At 43.8% G+C, this 11,537-nt stretch overlaps 1 long non-coding RNA gene across 1 annotated transcript; it reads left to right on the plus strand.

The window, feature by feature from the left end:
• LOC110395850 lies at positions 23-11,279 on the plus strand. The gene is made up of 2 exons (XR_002436653.1): positions 23-1,677; positions 5,850-11,279. It is a non-coding gene; the product is annotated as an uncharacterized LOC110395850 (long non-coding RNA).

Consider the following 11,537-nt stretch of genomic DNA (forward strand, 5'->3'; position numbering starts at 1 on the left):
AAAAAAAAAACCTTTCTTTTTTTTTATTTTTTCCCCAAAACTTGGGCACAGACATCCATATTTAGACCTTTGAATAAAGGTAGCTTGATTTCTAGAACAGCTGAGTATCCACAGTTGCTCCTGTAGCTAATGGGAGCTCTGGGTGATCAGAACAACTGAAAATCAAGCAGCCTCTATATAGGTGCCTAACTATGCATTCAGGGGGCTATTTTCAGGCATTTCACTCTTAAAAATTTTAGTTTTTAGGAAGCTCCCATTCCTGTCTCCTGTCATTTTTAAACACATTCATGCAAATCTTTGCATTTTAATGTAGGAGGGGTTGATTGTCAGTTTACCGACTTCTCCGCTATGCTATCTGAACTTCAGCTTTTCCATTCTAAGAGCATTTCTGTAATTTATAAGAATTGTGTCCTATACAGAGTTTCAGCTTTAATGAAAAAGTACTTTTCTCAGAGGACATTAAGAATAATGCCTAAATCATCAACACCTTTTGAATATCACACTGGAGCTGGTAGATTCATTACTTCAGAGCTGCATTCTACTCACTAACCGGAGTTGTACTAAAAACTTAATTATCTTATCATCATGACTAGTCTCACTGACTTAAGTAGGTCTCATCAGGGAAGTAAGAGGAGGAGGATTTTGCTATAAATCAAGCTACAAGGTGCATTTATTACAAAAAGATCTTGACTTCATAAAGATAATAACTCAGTTATTTATCTGGCTAAGCCACCTGAGTCGCTAGTGCTCTGTAAAACACAGTACGGAGAGGTTTGGCCTTCTGAAGAGTCTAAGACAGCCTGAGGAATAAGCATATGGCTGAGCATTACTGGGTGACTGGCTGTCTTTGTCTTGTCCCATTCAAGAGAGAGCTAGCAAGAGTGCAAGTCCATCTTGGAAGCAAAGGCAAGGCTGGAGCCTGGCACTCCAACTACATCACTCATGGCAGTGCTGAGGGCCCCAGGCTGAGCTGAAGCTTGGCTCTTGGGCTGGTAGCTGCATGGCGAGGGGAGGCTGAGCAGGGCTGTGAGAGTCTTGGGGCTCATGCTAATGCTGACCCCATGAGACAGCTAGAGCTGGAAGGTTCCATGGGGAACTGGAAATGTTCTCAGTGTGGTCTTCTGAGTTTATACTTGCACTGGTGCCCTTAACCTTGACCAGCACTTCCACTTCACTCTTCCATTTCTTCCCATCATGGCTAGCTGTTGGCTGCTATTTATTTCCCATTGTCACAGAAGAATTGAGACTTTATCTAGGTTGTTGCAGCTGGTCATAACAGCTGCACAAAGTGTGTGTAAGGAGATGGGGACCTGAAATCAGTAACCAGGGAGGGGGCAGCACACCACTGCTGAATAGACTGAGGAAAGTTCGGATTTAGCACTCTGCTTCAGGCCTTTAGAAAAGAAACAGGCAATTATGCCTGTTTATCTGTATAAATACATCTATATTTAGATACATATATTTCAGAGTATAACATATGTTTTGTGCAAGTCAGTCTAGTATACTAATCATTATTTTTGTAACACTTATTCATTTAGGATTTAAAATAGCTTCATTTTGTTGACTACCTCACTTTGCAAATAAGTGAATAAATTTAAGAAGAAAGTCAAGTAGAAACTGCACATCTAGAATATTCTGCATCAACTTATTTACAAGAAGAGGGAATTGGGAGAAGGGGTAAGCTTTTTTTCTGGTTTGTAGGAAACAAAGATATTAAATAGTAATTATATTCAAAGTGCACATATCAGCTGGGGCAAGTAATACTTTGATATCTTTATTTCATCAGTAGTATAAGTTCATTCTTTCATTTCCTTTCTGAAGCAGAGAACATACATTATATACCATAGCACATGCTTCTGAGACAGAAAAGGCTGATCTACGTTTAATTTTGTTTTGCTCAGTTGGAACTCTGGCTCCCTGCCTCCTCTGGGGAAAAGGAAGGAAAAAAAAAAAAAAAAGGAACAGCAACTTTTATCCAAATCTTGGTGCACTTCTGCTGAAATTACCAGTGCTGACATCTGTATGATACATAAAGCGTGCAGTAGGAGTAGAGGGAGGGAATTGCTTTTAATTAGATGTAACCTACCCAGGAGAAAAAGACAGGGAAATGTCCATCTGGCCAGTTCTTATTAATAGGACAACAAAGGATAAAAGTATTTGTAACATGCAAAGACACCGTTGTTGAAACTACCAATTGACCATTTTTATTAGAATCCTAGACAGCCTGAACTGTAATTTGAGAGGTAAGTCTTAGAAAGAAAGAAGCATCAAAGAAGGTGACAGTCCTTGCATGTCCTAAAAGGAAAGAGTAAGCAAGGGATGGGTGACCATCAGGTCCCAACCAGTTATTTTGTAGAGACCCTTCTTCTGTTCCAGACAAGTTACAGACCCTTTCTGCGAGGACCTACAGTAACAACAGAAAACGTGACAAAGTTGTTTAGATATCCTTTAATAAAATTTAACATTGATGCAGCAAGATGCTCTAGGCATTCCTGATGAGTCTAGTGATTTTAAGTGGCTCTGGTTTGAGCACTAGGAACATGCTGTGGGTTGCTAATTTTTGGAAAGTGCATAAAATGTGGTCTTCTGGAAGCAAACCTTTCTTGAGATTTAGCAATTTCAGATCTCCCAGTTCACAGGAGGTGTTTGAAAACACTGAACTGTAAAAGCATCAGTTTTGAATTGCTTTCTTAGCTGAGAAGAAAACTTTTTAAAAGATGTTAGCAAATGGAGGAAGTGATAATGGAATTTATTACACTTGTTTTTGCAAGTCTTGCTTTCTCTAAGGGAGGACTGGACAAAGGAGCTTCAGAGGCTCAATTAATGAAGATAAATGTAATATCTCAATAGTGTGGTGCTATATAAAACCAAAACCCCTGGTGGATGAGGTTTTGCCCAGAAAATCGGAAAAGCTTGATAAGCTTATTTTTCCATTTCACCAATAGCAATGAGATCTGTTTGTATTCAAAGATTGATGAAAGTTATCACCTAGTTACTGATTGCAGCAAACAAACAAGCAAACCATTTCCTGTGTCTCAGCAAAGGCCAGTGCCAGGGCTGGGCTGGTGATCCTTCAGTGTAGGGATTCCCATTACTGTTGCAGCCCAGAGAGCAGATGCGCTACAGGTCACATCCGACAAGGCAAGGTGTCTTGCCTGCTGGCCTCACAAGAAAGTCCGGGGTCTTACTGACCAAGGAGGAGCAGTTGATGCAGCAGAAGGAAGGGATGCCGTCCAGAGGGAGCTTGATAAACTCAAAAGGTGGGCCCTTGTGAACCTAATGAGGTTCAACAAAGCAAAGTGCAAGGTTTTGCGCTTCAGTCGAGGCAATCCCAGACATGTATACAGACTGGGAGAAGAACTCCTTGAGAGCAGCCTTGCTGAGAAGGACTTAGGGGTCCTGGTTGGTGAAAAACTTAACATGAGCCAACAGTGTGTGCTTGCTGCCCGGAAGGCCAGTGGCATCCTGAGTTCCATCAGAAGAGGGGTGGCCAGGAGGGAGAGGGAGGGGATTGTCCTCCTCTGTTCTGCCTTCATGAGGACCCAGCTGGAATATTGTGTCCAGCCCCGCAGGAAAGATGTGGAGTTTTTTGTGAGGGCCAAGAGGGGAGCCATGAAGATGATCCAAGGGCTGGAGCACCTCTTCTATGAAGATAGTCTGAAGGGACTGGGCTTGTTCAGCCTGGAGAAGAGAAGGCTCCAGGGAGAGCTCATTGTGGCCTTCCAGTATTTAAAGGGAGTCTGTAAACATGAGGGAAATCAATTTTTTACGTGGGTAGAAAGTGATAGGACAAGGGGGAATGGTTTTAAACTAAAGGAAGGGAGATTTAGGTTAGATATCAGGGGGAAGTTTTTCACTGAGAGAGTGGTGAGGTGCTGGCACAGGTTGCACAGAGAGGCTGTGGGTGCCCCATCCCTGGAGGTGTTCAAGGCGAGGTTGGATGGGGCTTGATCTAGCGGCTGTCAACCCTGCCTCTGGCAGGGGATTGGAACTTGATGATCCTTGAGGTCCCTTCTAACCCAAGTTTTTCTATGACTCTGTGGCTCGCTTCAGGGGTTACCAGCATGGCTGCAGGGCCAGGAGGTGCTAAAGCTGCCTGTAGCAGTAACTGCTAATCCATTGAGAATACTTTTTTGCCCCTAAACCTCAGACCAGAACAACCAGCTTCTGAGCAGAAGCTGGAGAATGTGTATTCTCCAACATTTAATTTAATTACACGTAAGTTGATTAAAGATGTTATCTTCATTTCCAAGGGAAATGAAACATTCATTCGGAGTCGTGTCAGAGCTCTGGCTGAAGGCTGCCAGGTCTCAGCACTGGCTGCTTTCTGCAGCTTCCAGTGGGGTCTTGGTCTTTCCTCATAGCACAGGCATCGTCTGACCCAGAACATGGCTTCTTGCTTTAATGTTCTGAAGGGCCTGAACAGAGCTAGAACAAAGAGCAACTATTCTGTCCAAGCTCTAACAAGAAGGGTTTTATGTTCTAGTTAGCACAGATCTGTCCAATTCCAAAAAAATGCAAATGCCATTGCCCCATCTGGTAGCAACTGTAACAAGGCCTCTGGGAGGCGAGTGGCAGAAAGATGTAGATAAAGGGAAAACAGAAGGGTAAAAAGAGAAGTCGCAAGAAGTAAGAGAGAGCGTCACCACTACTGTTACTGCTTCACAGAATTGTAATCTTTTGTGATCTCTTCGGAACAGGAGGTAAATAATAAAACACAGGGGAGGGAAAAATTTAAAATAAATGTAGTGTGTGAGTGCATGTTAAAACAGATGTCAGATTAAAAATAACTGAAAAGGAAATTCTACTGTAGGGGGAAAACTGCTTTTTCCTTCAGCATTTTATATTCCACCTTCATTAGGCGGAAAGTGAAAGAACTGTAAAGGAAAAGGGGAACTTTTGTTGATTCCCTCTGAACGCTAAGAGAAGCCTAATGTGAGTGTGGGGGCATGTTCTGTGGCGCGGTGCTGCAGCAATTCTCAGAGTGAAGCCCAGAAGCAGCAGGGATGTTAAGCAGATGCAGCTGCATGTGCCAAGCTCTGGGACTTGGAGCTTTAAGCCTGCGGTGTTGCGTAGCCAGGTAGTTTCATCCTCTCCATTCTCCTTCAGTCCCTTCAGGGTTGACAAGTCCTCTAATGTTTAAAAAAAAAATAAACCCTGCAACCTGGTAGGATCACATAATCCAGTAGTGCCCCTCTAACTATAGATCTAGGCACCAGGGACTTTGTTCTAGTTTCTTCACCCCTTTTAAGCAGGCTCTGTCAGTGTTTGACGACAGCAGAGCGGGGAACATCTACACAAATGTATTTTTCCCGACATGGCTGCCAAACCAGACTGATCATTGGAGATGGCAAGTACCCACGAAAATGGCATTGCCACTCCATAAAACAGAGCCGTCACAGCTCTCTTCTGCTAAATGTGCTTCATAATGGCTCCGTGAAATTCGTGATCTGAAAAGTGGCCTGGCCTGCACCTGTCTAAAGCCGAAGAAGCTTTAAATAAACACCTAGAAATTGTGCTGAGGCTGGACGGGGAGCCGGAGTGCTAGCATGGGTAGCTTGGCTTGTTCACATTAACTAATGAGATGTGGGTAATCTTTATATGGTTTGCTCCTTTATTCCTTAATATGGAATGGAGGTTTTAAAAAAGAAAAAAAAAGCTTACAAGAGGACACTCCTGACTGTTCAGAACTGATAGGTATCTTTGGCTGCTGTAACAACACGAGTCTCCAACATACTTGAACAATTCGATGTCATCCAGAGAAGTCATATTCCTACAGTGTTTGAGAAAAATGTTACTTCTCCCTACCATTATCTCTTCCAAATTCCCACAATTCCTATTTCTTTCAGACGCTTAAGCTAGTGAGGAAGCAACCGAGACAGAAGTAGAAGACATCCAAGCAGCTATCCCTGCCAGGCTGAAGGCAGAGTGGTTTCCCAACTTTCAAAACTTACATTGGGCTCATCCAGAAATTGCCGGGGAAGATGACAGACCAGAATCTTCCCAATGAGAAGTGCTTACAAGCAGGAGCAGCTTGTCCTTACAGAGGCTTAACCTGGAACATCTCCATCTAGCCAGCCAGGGCTTAGCAGGTATGTTAGCAATGCATGAGAGTCCTCTGCCTGTGAAATGCCTTGTATCGGACTACAGTCAGATCAGGCTGCCTTAGTGTGCGGCAGAAAGTGTTCAGAGAGGTTCTCCAGGTATTTAAGGCCACTCACTGCACACATATCAGCTCCGCCCGGTCTCAGTGCACCTGTATCTCTGAGATACTGAGAGAAATGTTCCCATGGCAGTGACTGCCCCGAGCAGGCTGTGGGCAAGGTGCAGGACCGAGGCTTCCAGGAGCCTTCACCTGTGCTACTTCTGCTGATCTTGTGCCATTCATCACCCACCTCTGCACCTCACTGAAAACTCAGGACCATCTGCTCAGAGGAAACTAATAAATGTATAAACAGAAATCACAGCAACTGCAGGAAGGTAACCCTCTGCTCTTAAATGAACATGTATTTTCTGAGTTGCCTCCATCAGGGCAGATTTCTTTGTTAAGCATTAATTCTGTTTCATTTTCCTGAACGTCTCTGCCATTTTCTCCATTAGAGGGCTGTAGAGCAGTGTGTTACAGTATTTTAAAACACAAATGGATTTAAACCTATGTAAATATACTTGGGGCCTAATTTTCTTCTGTATTGCTCTCCTGAAACTCGATGAGGCGTAAAACCGGTGCAATACAGAACAAAAATGTACGGCACCTTAGAATACATCAGAGCTCTGGGTTTTGCTGACAATGTTCAGAAACTCAGAAGTGGTAAGACTTTTAGACATGTATGACAGGTGAGGCAGAAGAGTGAGTCAGTTGCTGCTCGCATGTTTGAACACACTACAACTGGTCAATAGGATATGTTTTGAGGAAAAGGTAGCAAAGAGCAAGTATTATAGGCAGAGGCTAGACTAAGAATCATAAATGTTATAGGCTCCATTCTGCTCCAGCTGTGATGCTGACAAGCTAATTGTACAGACTGCAATTTTCTAGGCAAATATCTTCCTTGGCTGAACTTTATTCTAAAAAAAAAAAAAAAAAAAGAACCAGAAAATAAGGCTGAATAAAAGCATGGAGTGGGTTGGGGCTTTTCAGCCCACACCTAGAAATTTCAGTGCTTTCACTGTGTTAAGTTCCAACACTCCAGAGCATGAGCCATGGCAAAGGGGAAACTGGCCTCTGTCCTCACCACTTGCCTTCTGCTGCGTTCGTACAATGTAAGGTGCTAACAGGAGCAGTGCTGGATGGATGCAGTGAAACTCAAATGGCAGCTGAAAGCAGAACGAGAGGGAGAGAAAGACGCTGGCACAGTAAGTCCAGTGCAGATCAGAGCTAATGGGAACTAAAGGCAACAGTGAGTGCAAGTGTAAGCAGGGAAAGCAGAAGGAAAGGCTTGGGGGGAGGGTGCCTAGAAGATGAGAAATATGAACTGGCAGCTGAACAACAGCAAGGTGATCCAGACAAGAAGAGCTAGAGTGAACCCATCAAAGACACAATGCCTCATCAGGAAAGAAGCAATACTGAGACCGAAAGGAAATTGTTCACTGACCTGATCTCTTGCCTGTGAATTTAACTTCTGGATTGGCTGGCAGAGCAACATCACTGAAAATGGCATTTATAGAGGCTGAGATGCAGCGGCATGCGCAACTTTCAAACCAGTATTTGGTAACTTTGAAAAGCTTTGGCTTTGAAACTAATATTTCTTCCTTGTTGTTTGTTGTGCATTATGTAAATTTATTTCATCTAAGCAATTAACTCATTGAGGCAGGGATTGCTTTTTTGCCCTGTGTTTGCACACCACTTGCTGTAAAGTGTTGTGGTTCGTGACTGCTGCCATTACATGCCACGTTAATACAGATAGGAAGTAGTATGCTGGTGGAGGTTATACTAAAAGCTAAATGAGAATTCTAACAGTGGAGGAAAATGGTTTGATACAAAACACTGGGAAATTATCAGGCGCACCAGGCAAAAATAACAAGTGGAAAATTGGAGGCGAGTACCAAAGAATGGTTCTGTAAGTAGTTCGGTGAGGCTGTTGGGCAGCCCACCATGGAAGCAGCAGAAGTCCCTCAGCTGGGACCTGGCTGAAGATACGACAACTCTGTTCAGAAGGCACAAGCCTGCACAGGGACACAGACACTGCATGGTCTAATGGGTCCACTCTGTCTCCAGCTTCTGTGACTCTGCTCAGCTTTCCCCAAAAGCCAGCACGAAGGAGTTGGCTTTTTGACACAAAAGATGCAATACATATTTACAGACATTTCTTGAGCTGAGAACTATGAAAAGAAATCAAGTAGTTCTCATCCATGAGCTGAAATTGAGGGTACGCACTAACCCAAAAGGACACCAGCTCAAAGAGCGCTGTATGAAAATCTTATAAAGCTCTGCAACACTCCATAAATAATTTTCAGACAGGAAGCTTTTTGTTTCAGTGATAACAATACTAAAAAGGAAGAATGGCAAATATCCATGAAAAAAGGCTGAAACAGTCTGCACCCTATACTGATGATAGTTTTAATCACTACCAGTGGTTCACGCGCAATTATCAGTCATTTATTAAGAAACGCAAGTGATCATTACAGAGGTTTAGATTAATTCAGGCTGAAGCTTGGTGTCATGCCAGCGGTGCACCACGTGATGGGCAGACCATGGAATAAACATTCTAGCATGTCACTGTGCTATAAATCCTACAAATGAAAGAAATTAAAAAGCCAGGAGCAATTTTGAAAATGATTTATGATCGGAGGTGCACTTAGAAGTGCTTTTATTGTCACGGGAACATCTCCTTTCACATCTTTAAGGTGAAAGCACCACTCTGCTTCGCCCTGAGTTTCTCGGGACAGCCTGTGACTGCGTGAGGTGTGGAGGCGAGCACTGCGGCTCGCGCTGAGTGCTGGTGAGTATATGTGCACTTAGCAGTGCGCAACTGCTTGTGAGGGTTAGCTTTGCACAGCCCTAGGGTGACAGAACAGCAAATTGCTTCTGACACTTTAAGTATGTGAAAAGACACCAGTTGTGGGGTTTTTTTTCCCTTCTTTTACAGCTATACTATAACTACGCTCTTAAGCGCACGTATAAACATTTTATAACACAGATTTGGACTAACAGTTGAAAAATAACCTGAAGACTAGTTCTGCAGCAGAAAGTATTCCTACCAAAATAGCAGTCTGTTGCAAGTCAAACTTTCGCTCCATACATAAACGATGCAGAACTTAGTGTACTTCTGATGTAGATGTTACTAGAAGTTTTACCAAAATATCATGCTGGTGTTAATACGGATATGTTATCTTAAACAAAAAGTGAATTCACCTAGATTGAAAGGCAAAATATTTTAGTTTGCAAGCATCGTACTCAGCTGCCCATGTAAAGAATAGCAGCAGTGAAAGTGAGTGAATCATAAAAACATAGAATATCCCAAATTGGAAGGGATCCCATAAGGATTGTCTAGTCCAAGTCCTGGTTCCCTACAGGACCACCCAAAAATCAGGCCATGTCACTGAGAGTGTTGCACAGACGCTTACTGAACTTCACAAGCTCAGTGCCATGACCACTTCCCTGGGAAGCCAGTGTCAGTGCTCAGCCATGCTCGCAGTGAAGAACCTTGCCCTGATATCCAGCCTGAAAGTGAAAGCTTGGAAATCCAAGACACAAGCAAGATAGTTGATCCTCCCTCAGGCCAGTGATACTGGGACCACAGACACAAACCTATGTGATGCATTGCTGCCTTCCTGGTTCCTCCTTTGGGCCTGCCTTCAGCCATTTGGACTTGTGCTTTTCACTCTCCTGGGATGGCCTGAGGACTTCCCACAGCAGCGTGCCATTCGTACACACCCAGCAGGGTTGACTGGTTAGATATCTGCAGTTCTCTCTCCAGCAACGGATAACCTTCAGATCAAGAAGCCTACGTCATCATTACTGCTTGTGTCCACAACTGTAATGAAGATTTTAAAAATATAGTTGACGTGGGTGATTATTTAAGGTAAAGGTTTATACCTCTCTTAGTATTGCCTATCATTAGGTGACTGTGAATACCCATAACAATCTAAAACATCTCATCCAGAGCAATGTTTCCATATCTGACTTCTCCGAAAGGGTTAATTTTCCATCTCTCTACTGATCCTTCTCCATCCTGGGGCTGTGTAGGAAAACAACTTTAAGAACTTGGTTGGAGATCAGCTCTTCAAAGCTAGCAGCTCAGGGGTTGTCTTGTGATAGCCTGCATGTCTCTGCTTTTCCTCTGCTGGTCTTTAAACTCCTGCGAGGTTCTTTCACCCTTCTGCAAGGATTCACACAGCCTCCTCTTGGCAAAGTGGCTGGGATAACAACAACCAATGGAGAGGATTGTGAGTGTAAATGCTGTGTGTGTGGGGGGTACCTCAAACTATTTGCCTAAATCCTATAAGCCTGAAGAGGAAGAAGATGACCGCTAACTGGATTAAGGAGTATCCAGGGTCCTACCAGGAAACTTGTGAAGAAAAGAAGGTGCCAACCTGCAGAAGTGCACGAAAATGAGTAACATGAGAAGAGAGATGCCCCACTTCATGCTCACCTCCCTCAGGGTTGGTGCTGCCTCCTCCTCACTGGATGTCACAAGTGGGCAGATGGTGTGGTTTACAGTGCATGGGGACACAGGGGAGGGTGACCGCCTGGGGTGCCTCCTCATCCTCAGGGGGCACATAACTGTGTGGATGTGAGAGGAAGGGAGGTGGTGTCAAAACTCTGAAGGAAGAGCTGTTGACTCGCTGTGAGGGAGCGGAGGGGCAGTGCTGAGCTCTGCTCTCTGTAACAGTGACATGGCCCAAGGGAACAGCATGACACAGCTCTGTTAGGGGAGGGGCAGCTGGGCGTTAGGGAAAGGGTCTGCACCAGAGGGTGGTGGGCATGGAACAGGCTGCACAGGGCAGTGGGCATAGCTACAAGCTGATGGAGTTCTAGGGGAATTTGGACAGCACTTTCAGGCATAGGGTTTGGATTTTGGATGGTCCTTTGCAGGGCCAGGAGTTGAGCTTGATGATCCTTGTGGGTTCCTGCCAGCTTGAGATATTCTATGATTCTGTGGTTCTATGATTACTTATGGAAGGCTTTTCTTGAATTTATGTTTACTTTTGTAAGCACCTCATATTTTGGTTTCTTTGTTATGATGCTTGATAAAGACCTTGGATGTATAGTTCACTGATTGCCAGTTAATTACATGTCATTAATAAGTCAATAAACTCCTTTAATCCTGATTTACCTTAAACTATGTGAATTGAGCAGATTCTTCCTGCAACAACATTAATCTTTGTCTGTCTGTTTTCTCAGAAATAAACCAATGAAGGTGGAAAGCAGACAGCCAGAATGTGGGTGTCTGTGTACATCATACCTCCTCCATCACGTCAAATAAAAGGGGCAGAATGAAATGAAAAAGAGCTAGATGGTAAGGGGGACATTCCCCTGGCGCTGTAAATGAAGTGTACAGCTCAGTGCTTTCCAGGGTAGCAGCAGCTCTGGGTGGGGA

The sequence above is a fragment of the Numida meleagris genome, chromosome 1 (assembly GCF_002078875.1).
Source record: "Numida meleagris isolate 19003 breed g44 Domestic line chromosome 1, NumMel1.0, whole genome shotgun sequence".
Lineage (NCBI taxonomy): Eukaryota > Metazoa > Chordata > Aves > Galliformes > Numididae > Numida > Numida meleagris.